This window comes from Podarcis vaucheri, assembly GCF_965113315.1.
Source record: "Podarcis vaucheri genome assembly, chromosome: 1".
In the NCBI taxonomy this organism is placed as follows: Eukaryota; Metazoa; Chordata; class Lepidosauria; order Squamata; family Lacertidae; genus Podarcis; species Podarcis vaucheri.
The window spans coordinates 50,111,251-50,125,871 of NC_138759.1; the positions used below are offsets into that span (position 1 = coordinate 50,111,251).

Sequence of the window (14,621 nt, forward strand, 5' to 3'; positions counted from 1 at the left end):
GATGACTTGACAGTAGAGCTTGGAAAGAGTTTCGTTTAACCTTCTCTTTCCTATGTTTAATGGAGAGTTAAATGGGGAAAATTGGGCCCAAAGAATGTGCATTTCGTAGCACATAGCACATAAACATAGTTTCATACACACAGCATTCCAGGATACTTCATGCTGTTAGGGATTCTACTGTCTTCACAATGGAAAGAGTCCTGTGGGAGACTTAATTAGGATTGGAGGAAGCATCTCCCCCCAGTCTAGTAACTTCTCCAAGGACTCTTACTCCAAATGGATTTGGTGTCTTGCAAAGCTAACAGCATCCTGGGTGGAATGCATGCCAACACCCTCTTCAGAATACTATAAGCTCTTAGGGGAGGGATGTGGAACCTGTGGTCCTCCAGTTTTGTTGGTCTCCAACTCCTTCCAGCCTCAGCCAGAATAGCCAATGGACAGATATGATGGGAGTTGGAGTTCAGCAACAACTGAAGGTACACATGCACCAGCAAATCTGCCACTGTTGGATAAGTAAGCAGGGCAGCTGATTTCTGAGCTATAAAGCAGGGACCACTTGCAGAGAGGATGAGTCTGCATGCTTTTCAGCTGAAGCTCAACAGGATAAACAAGAGGTATTTGGGATTATTCTACATTTAGCCTTGACTCCTTTAAGAGGATTGTTTTCCAAGATCCTATGTGTTTCCCTTCTCTTGGTTAAAGGGGAAACAGCACTTATCTGTCTGTGGCAGTCACTTCTAAAATAGACCTGCAATGTCCTGTTAGTGAAAAGGGTTTATAATAGTAAAGTGTCGATGAAAATTAACAAGTCACTGGGTCCAAATGAAATACACTTGAGAGTACTGTAAAATTGCATTACTGTTGACAAAAATATGCAACTCTGTTCTCAATGAAATAGGCCTCCTTAAAGGAAAGTTGCAAAGCAGCCAACGTAAAAACTGGTTTTTAAATTTTTTTTTAGAAGGGAAGCCAGGAAATTACAGTCCAGTTAGCCCAACATCTGTTCTGGCTAAACTGGAGAAAGTATTATTACACCTAGAACTGTTGAAGATATATATAAAAAACAAGTATTGGTGGGAAATAATTAGCATAGGAAAGAAAATTGCCTTTATGCCTGATTGTGAGCCCTTTGTGGGCATCAGGTTTAGCCATTGTAGAGTGATTGGAGATCAACAGCAGTCTAATGAGTGCCACCTTTTCCCCTAAACAACCATACCCTCCAACATTTCTCTGATGAAAATAGGGACATCCTAAGGAAAAATGGGACATTCCGGGATCAAATAGAAACTGAGATGGCTTCAGTAAATCTGGGACTGTCCTTGGAAAGTAGGGATACTTGGAAGGTCTGAACATCCAGTGAAAAATGGGCATATGTGTGTCTATAAGTTTTACACACTTTTCTTCATGAGTGGTACTTCTGCTGAGGACATTTAGCTTGTGTGAAACAGTCGTGAAAGAGATACTTTCTGTTAGTTAATGGAATGGTTTAAATGTATGTGAAGTGTACAGAATCTTGTCTGGTCTGTTTTAAGTGGCTAGAACTGAATTGGAATTAGTTTCGAATTAATACATACAGTATTGCTTAGAAATATCTTAACATAAATCTGAATGAGCAATAAACATATGGCCAGGAGATGGCAGTGGTACATAATTCAATAAATGAACCACAGAGAAGAGCAGAAAACATTTTATGTAGAGGGAGACTATAAACTCACTTTCAATAGTGAACTGAAGTACTATACTTTCAGCCTCAGAAGTCTAATGAACACTAAGGAAAAATATTAACTGAGCTCATAACTTTTCTGATTTAATGATCAGTGTTGTTTTTGCCATCTGCCTTGCCCATTTGAGACACATGTAATGTAGATTTGCCTTATGTCTTCTCTGTCACATAGCCACTTGTTGGGTATTATTATTATTATTATTTCATCATCATCATTGAATTTTTCCTTGAATGGAATGTAGGCATTTTAAACCAGCTGTGTGAATCAACTAACATGAACCCAAATAGCTAAGGCCATTACTCAATGTTAAGAAGCCACATTCTCTCATATGGAATTTAATGTAAATTTTATCAGTTAATTAACTAATTGATCCACCAACACTCATATTTAAATCAAGAAGAGGAGCCATAACTGAGTGGTCAAGCATTTGTTTTGCATTAAAGCAACCCCAAGTTTAATTCTTGCATCACCACTTGGAAGGCTCAGGGTAGTTTCCAACAATTTAAAATGCAATATTAAAAGCAGTTGAAACAAATGACAATAAACAGAATAGGGTGGAGTAATTATAAAATAGAGCATATTGGTGTCAAAGGCCAGGGTGATTTATATCCATAGCAGCTGTTTCACAATACTAGTTTGCTGCATAAATACTCAGTTCAGTCAGGGAAAAAGTGGTCTGCACATATTGAAAATAACACCAGTTTGTGAATTGGCCCTTGAGACAGGCATGATCCTATTGCATTGCAAATTGCTATGCTTTGGTACAGGAGCAAAGGGCCGTGATGGAATGTATCAGGCAAATTGTATTTAGACGGATCTGCCATTAGTTGCAACCATCATATACAATAGATTATAACTATTACTATTATTAATAATAGTAATCTATTACTTGGAGCTATATTTTTCTGCTGTTACTTTCTCTCTCTCCCACTTCCCAGACCACTGTCCTGAATTTATAAGGTGAAGTACATTTGCCTGATGAGCTGACATGACTGGAATGAATACAAGTTAGCCTACTATCGAGCCTACTCTGAGGCTATGATGGTAGCACAGAAGCATCTTCCCTTGCCAGCATTATGTCTTCACAGTGGCTCGGGGACTCTTAACAACCAGACCCAGTAGAAAATCTAAATGGAGGTATCCAGGACACCATCTGGTCCAAGTTTATTGGATGACGTTCAGTTATAAAGGCCTGAGGACATGGACATGGCACATGGCTAAGTTCAACCAACCAACCAACCTGTATTCCTGATCCTTGTCACTCTTGACTTACTGCATCTAGCAGGGAGGGAATATCTAGTTGAGTCTGGTAAATGAGACAGGGGGGGCAGTCCCAGCTATCTTTAAAAAGGCTGTAGTAAAACTGTTCCTGAAACAAAAAACTACAGTATATTGGACTTGAAGAAAGTTAGCAACTTTCAGCAGGTAGCTAGCCTTTCTTTCCCAGGCAAAGCATCTGCCAAGTCTAGGTGCTATTGGATTTTTTAAATTTATTCAATAAATTTTGATCGGATTTAAGGCCCAGTTTTTCTGCAGAAACTGCCTTGTTCACCATGTGTGGTGCCCTTTGCCAGGATCTAAAGAATAAGACCATGCCCTTATAAAATTATCTAATCTGTCATTTATTTGATGAGTGCTATTTCTTCCTGCCGCCTAGTATTTTAGTATTATTTATTTATGTTTTATGTGGTTTTATGGATTTTTAAAAAATGTACATTGCATTGTGGTTTAATTATTATGCTGTGCATCAATTTGGATGCGTTTTTTTGGCAGAAAAGTAGTTACACATATTGGAAAGAAAACTAAAATAAACGAAATCCATTAGAAGACATTTGTTTCATAATGACCCAATGAATCAAACTACATTTTAATCCATTATCCAAGACATCCTCTCTAGAGTTATGCTTGCTTCCCTCGGCTGCAGTCTTGCATATTTTTTATCACTAAAAAGAAGAAGCAAGCTAAGTACTTCAGCGGAAATTGTACCAGAGGAGGAAAAAGGCAGAGAGTCAGCTGATCTAGAACTACTGACTCTGTAACAAAACAGGGTTTCTGCGTGGCTGGCAACAGTAAAGTAGACTCACAGTCCACGTGTTTATCTCCATATGAGATCTGACTATTGAGGTGCCCTTGACAGAGAAACTGCACACTTTACTCAGCAGATTATCTTGGAACAATAAGTTCTCAATCCAGGACTGAGAACACAAGAACGTACTCATTTTATCCCTGCATTTTAATAAGTATATTTAATGCATACAGGGCATTGCTGTGGCCTTCATTCACTTCATAAAGTGACCTAATGATATGTATATCATGGTGCAGAAGGCTCACTAAATATTTTTATTAGGAACAAAAGAAGCTGATCTGTTATCCAAGCTGCTGCCCCCTGGATGTCAGTGCTGGCTCAGGTTCATGGGAGTTGTAGTCCAAAATATCTGGCAAGCACCAGGTTAGGTGAAGCTACCTTAGACCATTGATCCATGTAGCTCTATGGTGTCCTCACTGATTGGCAGCAGCTTTCCTGGATTTCAAAGAGGGATCTTCCCCAGTCTATCCTGAAGATGTCATGGATTGAACCTGGGAAAACTTATGCATGCAAAATGTATGCTCTGCCACTGAGCTACAATTATTTACCCAAGGGAATGGCTTACTTACTGATACATGAGTCAAGTCTTACCTCTGTCATTGACCAAGCAAATTTCTGCTGCTGGGCCCCATTCCCTTGCCTCAGAGGACATCAGTGAGAGCTGTTGCCTGGTAGGTGGAGGCTGAAGGGAAACACCACTGAAGATCAAGGATGCAGTCAGGAAATGCTGCCTGACAATTCCTGGCACCAATCTTTTTTGCCTACTACGTATGCCTTTGGACTTAATTTTAGTATCCAACTTGAAACAGAAACATGGCCCTAGCAGCTACCTCTGGTTACGAACTTAATTTGTTCTGAAGGTCCATTCTTAAGCTGAAACCGTTATTATCCTGAGGCGCGCTTTCACTAATGGGGCCTCCCATTGCATGCACGACTTCCGTTCACATCCTGGGGCAAAGTTCACAACCAGGAGCATTCTTGTGGCATCTGAATATAGACTGCATTTTTAATCAAGGCATATATTGGCTTATATCTTGATCAGGTTCCTAAATTAAATGGGCTTAGATTTTCAAAAGTTTCATGCCAGGCAGATCAGCTGCTTAGAGGATCTTGGCAATGTTTTCCTCCTAGACAAAGGGGCCCCTTGATTTATAGCAGAAAACAATTCTCAAAGTCGTAAAAAGGGAATTACAGGTTAAGAACAAGGTTACATAGACCAAACATAATTAGGAATGGGTAAATAGTAAAATAAAACCGTTAAACTTGAGCCACAGGACAAAAGGCCAAGAGCACATGGAAAACAAAGCAACTGGCTGGAGAAGGGGGGGAGTGTAAACTGAAGAGGCTTCTTTTAAAGCGGTTTTTTACTGTGTTCCTTTTTACTGAGTTCCTTTTCTACTTTACAAAGGCCTTATTCCTTTTAAGAGGCTACCTGTGTTGTGTATTAAGTGTATTGGCATAGATGTAATTATGCAAAGGATTTAAGAAATGCTAGATTTCATATAGTTGTAAGAGTTGTATTTTGAAATTAAGTCAGCCACCAGTCTAGCCCCCCTGCCAGACAAGAGACGCCATCCAAGCAGTCCTGATATATTAGTTGTCAGACATTTGTTTAAAGACCTCCAAAAGGAGATATTTCATTTATGATGCATGAGAATATGAACCCAAGGTCTCTGACATCTGTTCAAGATAAAATTTTAAAATTATTAACCATCTGTTTTGGAGGGCAAGGAAGGCAAGAGGTGAGCTGGTAATTAAGATTCCTTGTTGAGACATATGTAAGATATATTACTACTTATTTGTCATTTATAGATGTAACAATATATAGCTCTTTGTGTTCCATATAAGGACAGGAGGATATGGGTGTATCTTTTAGAATTGGTTATAGCAATCAGCCAATAGGAAATTCAACCAGGCTGATTGAACAGAGGCAGCCACAGGAGGAGCAAAGGGGGCTGGATTAAGGGAATATAAGTGCTGGCCATAATGGCAGGAGGCCAGGCCAGAGCTTGGTAACCATATACCACTGTGCCTCTCATTTATTTGTCTGACAAATAAATTATTATTTTAATTTCTCTGTTGCTGCGTTGAATATTTCATTCCAGCTAAGCGTTAACCACAAGCAGGGTGCTACATTCTGTCCCACAGCTAATTTCTACTGAGCATTCTGTCCCACAGCTAATTTCTACTTTCTACTGAAGGAGGGCAAGATCATCTTGAAGTTTGCAAAGCCACAAAGAATATAGAATCTGGAATATGAAGCCATTTTTTGTAGGCAAACAGCTTTCTCTTAATCCTTGTTCTCAGTCCTATAGCCAGAAAAATAATGTAATCTTTGTTTTCCTGTAAGGGTTTTAACTTCTGCTCTGGAAATCTGCGGTTATGTATTTTGTGCAATACCATATGCTAACAGAGGAAAATTTGAAGTTTTTCAGTGAAGTTAATTTCTATGTGTATAGAATTAAGCTAGATGAACCAAAGTCACTTTGTTGATCAGTTCCAGCTTTATACACATTCCTAACTAAGTTAATCAGAGATCAAAAGTTACATTTGTTTTTCTAAATCATCCAACTGCTGCCATATTTCCTGCTGGAACACCTTGAAAGCAGAACCTTTGAAAGAGCCAGGTAGTGCAAACTTATGCATCTCTACTCAGAATTCAGAGAGACTTACTCCCAGGTGTGTGTGGGGGGGGATTGCCACCTGAGATGGTCATTGGCTGAATCTCCCCCTTCCCCCACGAAACACACCCTTCCTTCTCGGACTGTACTTTTTTCAGGTTGATGTGGCCTCCTCTATGTGTTAGACACATTCCCCCTTCACCCAAAGGGCCTGCTTGAAAGGGAAAGAAGTATTGAAGAAGAGTTGCTGTAAAACAGAAGATCCACTTGTTGATTTGTGTTCCTGCAGTATTTATTAAACTACAGCTATACTATTAAATACCATTTTCCTTCTAGTTTTAGGCATGGATATTTTTAAAAAATCTCCCATAAAGTTATATTGGGAGGATAGGAGTGAGTTTATACTATGTTCACCTATCTATGTTTATTCACCTGGCTTTGAGAGCAGACATCCATGGGTTTTATTTTTAAACGTTTGCCTTATCTGGACAGGAACATGTGCCTATGGATTTATGACATTGGCATTGGCTTTCTCACTTCCCTTTTGCCTCAGAGTTAAGGGGTCTAATTGTAGAAAATAATCTGTGAAAGGCTGAGACAAATCTATCTCAAATTCCATGGTACTAAACTATTGAATCTATTTTTTTTTAAAAAAAGCAACCACGACAGAAGACAGAACAGAAAGTAACCACGTGGCAGGACTTTCAGAGTGAAATACTCCTCCAAACTATGGTATGAGAATTTAAGAAAACAGTTAATGACTCATGTGAAATACAGATAAGAGATACAAATCCAGATGAATCATGTAAATGTATTTGTATAGCCTGTTCTCCTGTGATGGTTTTATTGTTGTTGTTTAGTCGTTTAGTCGTGTCCGACTCTTTGTGACCCCATGGACCAGAGCACGCCAGGCACTCCTGTCTTCCACTGCCTCCCGCAGTTTGGTCAAACTCATGCTGGTAGCTTCGAGAACACTATCCAGCCATCTCGTCCTCTGTTGTCCCCTTCTCCTTGTGCCCTCAATCTTTCCCAACATCAGGGTCTTTTCCAGGGAGTCTTCTCTTCTCATGAGGTGGCCAAAGTATTGGAGCCTCAGCTTCACGATCTGTCCTTCCAATGAGCACTCAGGGCTGATTTCCTTAAGAATGGATAGGTTTGATCTTCTTGCAGTCCATGGGACTCTCAAGAGTCTCCTCCAGCACCATAATTCAAAAGCATCAATTCTTCGGCGATCAGCCTTCTTTATGGTCCAGCTCTCACTTCCATACACCACTACTGGGAAAATCATGGCTTTAACTATATGGACCTTTGTTTGCAAGGTGATGTATTTGCTTTTTAAGATGCTGTCAAGGTTTGTCATTGCTTTTCTCCCAAGAAACAGGCGTCTTTGGAGATAATGATGGCATTTGCACATAGTAATAAGTCAAGACCCTTGACCAGTGGTGTAGCGTGGGTTGTCAGCACCCGGGGCAAGGCAAGTAATTTGCGCCCCCTAACCCGTGGATTTGTGCCCCCTAACCCTAACCCCAGATGTTGCGCCCGGTGCGGCCAGCCCCCCCTGCACCCCCCACGCTACGCCACTGCCCTTGACTAAATAAAGCATACTGTGCATGAGTTGTGCACAGCCTGAATACTCCCATGTAGCTCCTCCCTTCATGCAGTAGGGTAAACAAACCAGGATGGAATCTAGACACATATAAGAAACAACGTGAAAATCCTTTTTTAAAAAACGTTTTGAAAAATATATTGACTTTGCCATAGCTCACCATCACCATCTAGTGTAAGGTATAATGCACTTCACAACACATTTAAAACATTTTATTTGCAGCTGTATAGCTGAGTCCTGGAATGGGATAGCTTAGTGTTACAACTGAACCCAGGATCGTGGTTTATTTCTCCCTAACAAGCCGAGATTTGTTAGCCAACACCAATCCTTGGTGCAAGGCTGGCTGGTGATATTTGCTTTTTATAAGGAAATAATCCACAATCTCATATTAAAACATAACTCTGGTCTCGTTGTTTTGTGTTGTTGTTGTTTTGTGCCTGCTTGTGTGAAGGGAGGCACAAAACAGGATTCAGGATGTCATTTATTAAGCCAAAGTCCTTGATTTATTATGTGCGAATGCAACCAATGTCTACAGAGAAAAGCATGTGCATGGTCACTACTGAAGTGCACTTGTTGCAGCTCCACGAGTTTCAAGATAATAGTGGGTGTTGAAATAAATTTTTGCAGCTCTGCTCTTCCTATGGAATATTCTACTGAGATAACCTTGTTGTCCTTTATTGACTCCTGTACCATTTATGGGCACTGTTATAATGCTGCTGCTAGCAAACAGGAGGACAGGTGCTGAAAAAGTACATGCTGATGCATGGACTTCCTGCACAGTTCCATAATGTTATTTTACTTTAATACATTGTGAATAGCTTTCTTGGCTTCCAGTCTTTGACTGGAATACTGCATATCTGTGTATTCTTGATTTTAGATATCCTTGTTAAAAAACAAAACACTAAAAACAAAAAGTAAACACTATCCAAACAGCTTTTCCGTGACATATCATTCCATAGATTATCTAATAATATTTACTACATCTAGGCAAGTAGTACTCTGACATTTGCACAGGTTTACTATTCCAATATTCTTCATGTTACTAATAGAGAACTTTAGGGTGCAAGTTAGCACCAAAGCACTCTTTAACACTTGCTGGGAACTATCTCCTCAGTTGAAAACATCTGACTTTCAGCCACATTTGTGTTGCTCCTGCCACTGTAGTCAATAGATCAAGCTCCGAGGGCCTTCTGGCAGTTCCCTCACTGCGAGAAGTGAAGTTACAGGGAACCAGGCAGAGGGCCTTCTCAGTAGTGGCGCCTGCCCTGTGTAACACCCTCCCATCAGATGTCAAGGAAATAAGCAACTATCTTACTTTTAAAAGACATCTGAAGGCAGCCCTGTTTAGGGAAGTTTTTAATGTTTAATGCTGTATTGTGTTTTTAACATTCGGTTGGGAGCCACCCAGAGTGGCTGGGGAAACCCAGCCAGATGGGCGGGGTATAAATATATTATTATTATTATTATTATTATTATTATTATTATTATTATTATTGCATAAAATGACTTTTAAAAGTTTTTTTTGCAAGTACTCAGAACCAGTTAGGTTGCCCATTGGTGTATGCCTATGTTTTTTCTTCATCACACAATTTTTAACCTGTTCATGTATAAGAAACTTCCATAATGTTTGCTCTGGCTGGCACAGGCTCCCCCACTGTCTCGGACTTTCAGAGGAATCCTCTCTCATTCTGTCTTACTGTGAACTTTGAACTGAAATACCAGTAACTCTCATATCCTACAACTCATACTCAAATAATTTCGTTGTCCCCGAGAGGGGGCAATGACAATAAAGATATTATTATTATTATTATTATTATTATTATTATTATTATTATTATTATTATTATTATTGATATGTCTCTATAACTCCCTTTTGACAGTTGGTGGAATGAGGTGTAGAGAAAACTGCCTGATGGCTTAGCAGAAAGGTCTGTTCTGGTTGAAAACCCTTCAATATGAAAATTAAAGCATCCCTTCTCAAACGGAAAGACTTTACTCAGTGTTCCATGCAGAACCAAAGCTGCCCCTGATTGATCTCTTACCCTTCTCAGCTGTGTCCCACATTAATGTGAGGGGCAGGTTGGCATCCCTGCTCCAAGCTGTTTTTTTGAGCCTTAGAGCAGAGCTTAGAGTTTAAGCAGCCATCTTCTTTCCTTTGTGGCCATGCCGCCCAATAATAACCCAATCTGAAAGGAATGTTCACTTACACCCCCACCCAAAAAATATCCCCCACACCTAACCTAGCACTTCTCTATTGCTCCCCCAAGGTTCTTTTCATCAGGTGTTCAGAGCTGTATCTTTGATGTTTTTGTGACACCCAGCAGTCATCTCACTTGTTTTCTCGATCCTTTGAAAGTAATGGCACACAACAGATGGAAAATAGAGCTGAATTTACAGAGATCACACAGCATCACCAGCAAATCTTTCTGTCCACTGGGAATTGCAGTCTCATACCCCCCAACATTTATCCAATGAAAATAGGGACGTCCCATTCCATAATGATAATTCTACTATTTATACCCCACATATCTTACTGAGTTGCCCCAGGCACTCTGGGCAGCTTCCAACATAAATAAAAACACAATAAAACATTAAACATTAACAAACTTCCCTGTACAGATGGCTCGGGGATCAGATAACTCCATACTCTCCAACATTTCTTCAGTGAAAATAGGGACATCCTACCATACCCTCCAACATTTCTCCAGTGAAAATAGGGTTATCCTAAGGAAAATCAAACCATCTACGTCCCTGGAAAATAGGGACACTTGGAGAGTCTGCAGTCTGTGTGCTCTGCAGAGGAAACTGGAATGTGCTTTACAAGTTATATAGCTTCAAGAGAGGTCAGACAGACTAGAACAGCCTTCCCCAACCTAGTACCTTCCAGCTAAAGCACACATCAGACCTTGCCAATGTGGCCAATAATCAGGGATGATAGGAGTTGTAGTCCAAATCATCTTGAGGCCACCAGTCTGGGAAAGCCTGAACTAGAATATTAAAAAGAGAGAGAAAGAGATTTCTTAGAAATGTCTGACCAAATTAATCAGCTGAGCAGAGCTCACCTTTCAGAGTAACTGGAATGGCTGCATCTGTTAATTACAGTGACGTAGTGTGGGTTGTCAGCACCCGGGGCAAGGCAAGTAATTTGTGCCCCCTAACCCGTGGATTTGCACCCCCTAACCCTAACCCCCAGATGTTGCGCCCGGTGCGGCCGGCCCCCCCTGCACCCCCCACGCTACGCCACTGGTTAATTATAGGAGTATAAAAAAGGAGGATGTCATATTTAACTACATGTATGATGACCACAGCTAGCAATGGGTTGTTTTGTTTTATATGTTGAGTGGGGTCACTCAGAGGAGAAGATGGTGAAATGCAAACAGGGGACACAGAAAGGGCTGAACTCCTCAATGCCTTCTTTGCCTCAGTCTTCTCCGATAAAGAAAACAATGCCCGACCTGAAAAATTTGGAGCAAATGATTCAGCAAAGGAAGCACAGCCCAGAATAACTAAGGAGATAGTACAAGAATATTTGGCTAGTTTAGATGTATTCAAGTCTCCAGGGCCAGATGAACTGCATCCAAGAGTATTAAAAGAACTGGCAGATGTGATCTCAGAACCACTGGCAGTCATCTTTGAGAATTCCTGGAGAACAGGCGAAGTCCCGGCAGACTGGAGGAGGGCAAATGTTGTCCCTATTTACAAAAAGGGGAAAAGAGAGGACCCAAATAATTACCGCCCAGTCAGTCTGACATCAATACCAGGGAAGATTCTGGAGCAGATCATTAAGCAAACAGTCTGTGAGCACCTAGAAAGGAATGCTGTGATCACCAATAGTCAGCATGGATTTCTGAAAAATAAGCCATGTCAGACTAACCTGATCTCGTTTTTTGACAGAATTACAAGCCTGGTAGATGAAGGGAACGCAGTGGATGTAGCCTACCTTGATTTCAGCAAGGCATTTGACAAGGTGCCCCATGATATTCTTGTAAAGAAGCTGGTAAAATGCGGATTTGTAACTGGCTGACTGACCGAACCCAAAGGGTGCTCATCAATGGTTCCTCTTCATCCTGGAGAAGAGTTAGCCACAGGGTTCTGTCTTGGGCCCGGTCTTATTCAACATCTTTATCAACGACTTGGATGATGGACTCAAGGGCATCCTGATCAAATTTGCGGATGACACCAAACTGGGAGGGGTGGCTAACACCCCAGAGGACAGGATCACACTTCAAAACGACCTTGACAGATTAGAGAACTGGGCCAAAACAAACAAGATGAATTTTAACAGGGAGAAATGTAAAGTATTGCACTTGGGCAAAAAAAATGAGAGGCACAAATACAAGATGGGTGACACCTGGCTTGAGAGCAGTACATGTGAAAAGGATCTAGGAGTCTTGGTTGACCACAAACTTGACATGAGCCAACAGTGTGACGCGGCAGCTAAAAAAGCCAATGCAATTCTGGGCTGCATCAATAGGAGTATAGCATCTAGATCAAGGGAAGTAATAGTGCCACTGTATTCTGCTCTGGTCAGACCACACCTGGAGTACTGTGTCCAGTTCTGGGCACCACAATTCAAGAAGGACACTGACAAACTGGAACGTGTCCAGAGGAGGGCAACCAAAATGGTCAAAGGCCTGGAAACGATGCCTTATGAGGAACGGCTAAGGGAGCTGGGCATGTTTGGCCTGGAGAAGAGGAGGTTAAGGGGTGATATGATAGCCATGTTCAAATATATAAAAGGATGTCACATAGAGGAGGGAGAAAGGTTGTTTTCTGCTGCTCCAGAGAAGCGGACACGGAGCAATGGATCCAAACTACAAGAAAGAAGATTCCACCTAAACATTAGGAAGAACTTCCTGACAGTAAGAGCTGTTCGACAGTGGAATTTGCTGCCAAGGAGTGTGGTGGAGTCTCCTACTTTGGAGGTCTTTAAGCAGAGGCTTGACAACCATATGTCAGGAGTGCTCTGATGGTGTTTCCTGCTTGGCAGGGGGTTGGACTCGATGGCCCTTGTGGTCTCTTCCAACTCTATGATTCTATGATTCTATGATTCTACTAAAGCACTAAATGCTTCTGTGTCTTATGTGACACAGGTAGGTAGGGCTTTGCTTTCAGTCAGGTTCTAAACTGTTAATAATACACACACACACACACACACACACACACACACACACACACACACTAAATCCCTTCCTCTTAGGAGCAGTAATCTATGTCATTTAGGTAGAGTAGTTTGAGAAACTTATTTTCTAGTACTGTAAGGGTTTTGGGGATCATAGCCGTAATGTTCTAAAGATGTTAGAGCATTTTCACAAACTAGGCTTCAGGTGCTTTCAAGCCTTTCCCATGATATTATTCTGAAAAGCTGTAGATGCAGAAGAGAAAACAGAGAACAGGAACTTGTAATACAAATGAACATTCTGATAAATGTGGATTTTGCATTTGCCTTACAAAATCATTGAAGGAAGAGCTGCTTTGAACCTCCTGTCTAGTAAAATGTCATTTGAACTATTTGTTTAGCTGATGTGTTTCTGTGGTGGCACCTGCTCTATATAGCAAATTGGGCTTAGATTGGGTGGCCTGTTCTTTGTGTGGGTGACTGGCTTGCGCTGCATTGCAGCAAGGGAAATGAACTAGGCGGCCTTTGGTTTCCTCCCAGGTCTATCTATAATTGTGTGTTTCTGGCATGTATCTCCTTGTATCATCCTGTTCCCCTCAATGTACCCATGACTATATTACATAATTTGTTAGGAGAATAGCTAAGTACCATATCTGCTAGTGTTAGGGGTGTTCAATTAAGATCCCAATCTAGAGTGTGAGATAAAGCGTCTCATATGAACTCATCACAGAGACAAGGATTTGCGGTAGGCTTGTTTCAAATTATACACATATGCACAAACACATAAAGCAGGATGGCTGTGGGAAGTTGGGACCATCATTCCCATGAGGGCTGGAACAAGTCTTCCTCCATTGTCTCTGATGAAGCAGTACTATTGGCTGGCAGGCAAGCCATGAAGGAACCAGGCCCTGTTGCCAGGGGCAACACAAGGACTCCATGTGGTTGTGGTACTGGATGAGGAGAATTACCAGCACCTGACTATAGCCAGTCTGTTTCAGTGGGACACCTCCAATTCTAGGTGAGACTCCAAAATAAAAAATGAAAAAAAATCAGTGTCTTCTACTATTTCTACACACTTCTTTTAAATTCGTAAAGCTCAAGTGCCTATGTGCATTTTAGCCTCTATGAATTGTTAGTGTCCGAAAGGAATGTCAAATAACAGATATCTTTAAGTTTAAAAATGCACTTAGTCAATACCTTAAATCGTGACTTCCTTAAGTTATCCCTTGTACCCTTTAAGCATCCTGCTGTGCTCGTGGTCCCATTTCGCTGACTGAGGCAAAACAGGAAGGTGCCACTCTGTGGGAGCAACACAGGCTGCTTCCTGCCCTCCGCCGACGCCATTGCTGCCGCCACGGATGTCGTGCTTACTGGGATCGTGCAGCTGTGGCTTCCAGGTTCCATCTAGAGCCCTGCAAGAACCTGGAAGCCGCTGCATCCAGTTCTTCTTGCTTCTCCAGTAGCG

At 41.2% G+C, this 14,621-nt stretch overlaps 2 protein-coding genes across 3 annotated transcripts in view; one reads left to right on the top strand and one right to left on the bottom strand.

Moving 5' to 3' along the window:
• RAD51B (RAD51 paralog B) overlaps positions 1-4,728 on the bottom strand; it is a 400,405-nt gene extending 395,677 nt beyond the window's left edge. Inside the window, exon 1 of the mRNA XM_082225644.1 lies at positions 4,402-4,728. The gene's annotated coding sequence lies outside the window, so the exon portion shown is untranslated. The remainder of the gene's footprint in view (positions 1-4,401) is intronic.
• Positions 1-14,621, top strand: part of LOC309534386 (uncharacterized protein) — a gene marked incomplete at its 3' end in the record, with an annotated part of 296,522 nt that overhangs the window by 133,798 nt on the left and 148,103 nt on the right. The gene's annotated exons all lie outside the window — the stretch shown is intronic.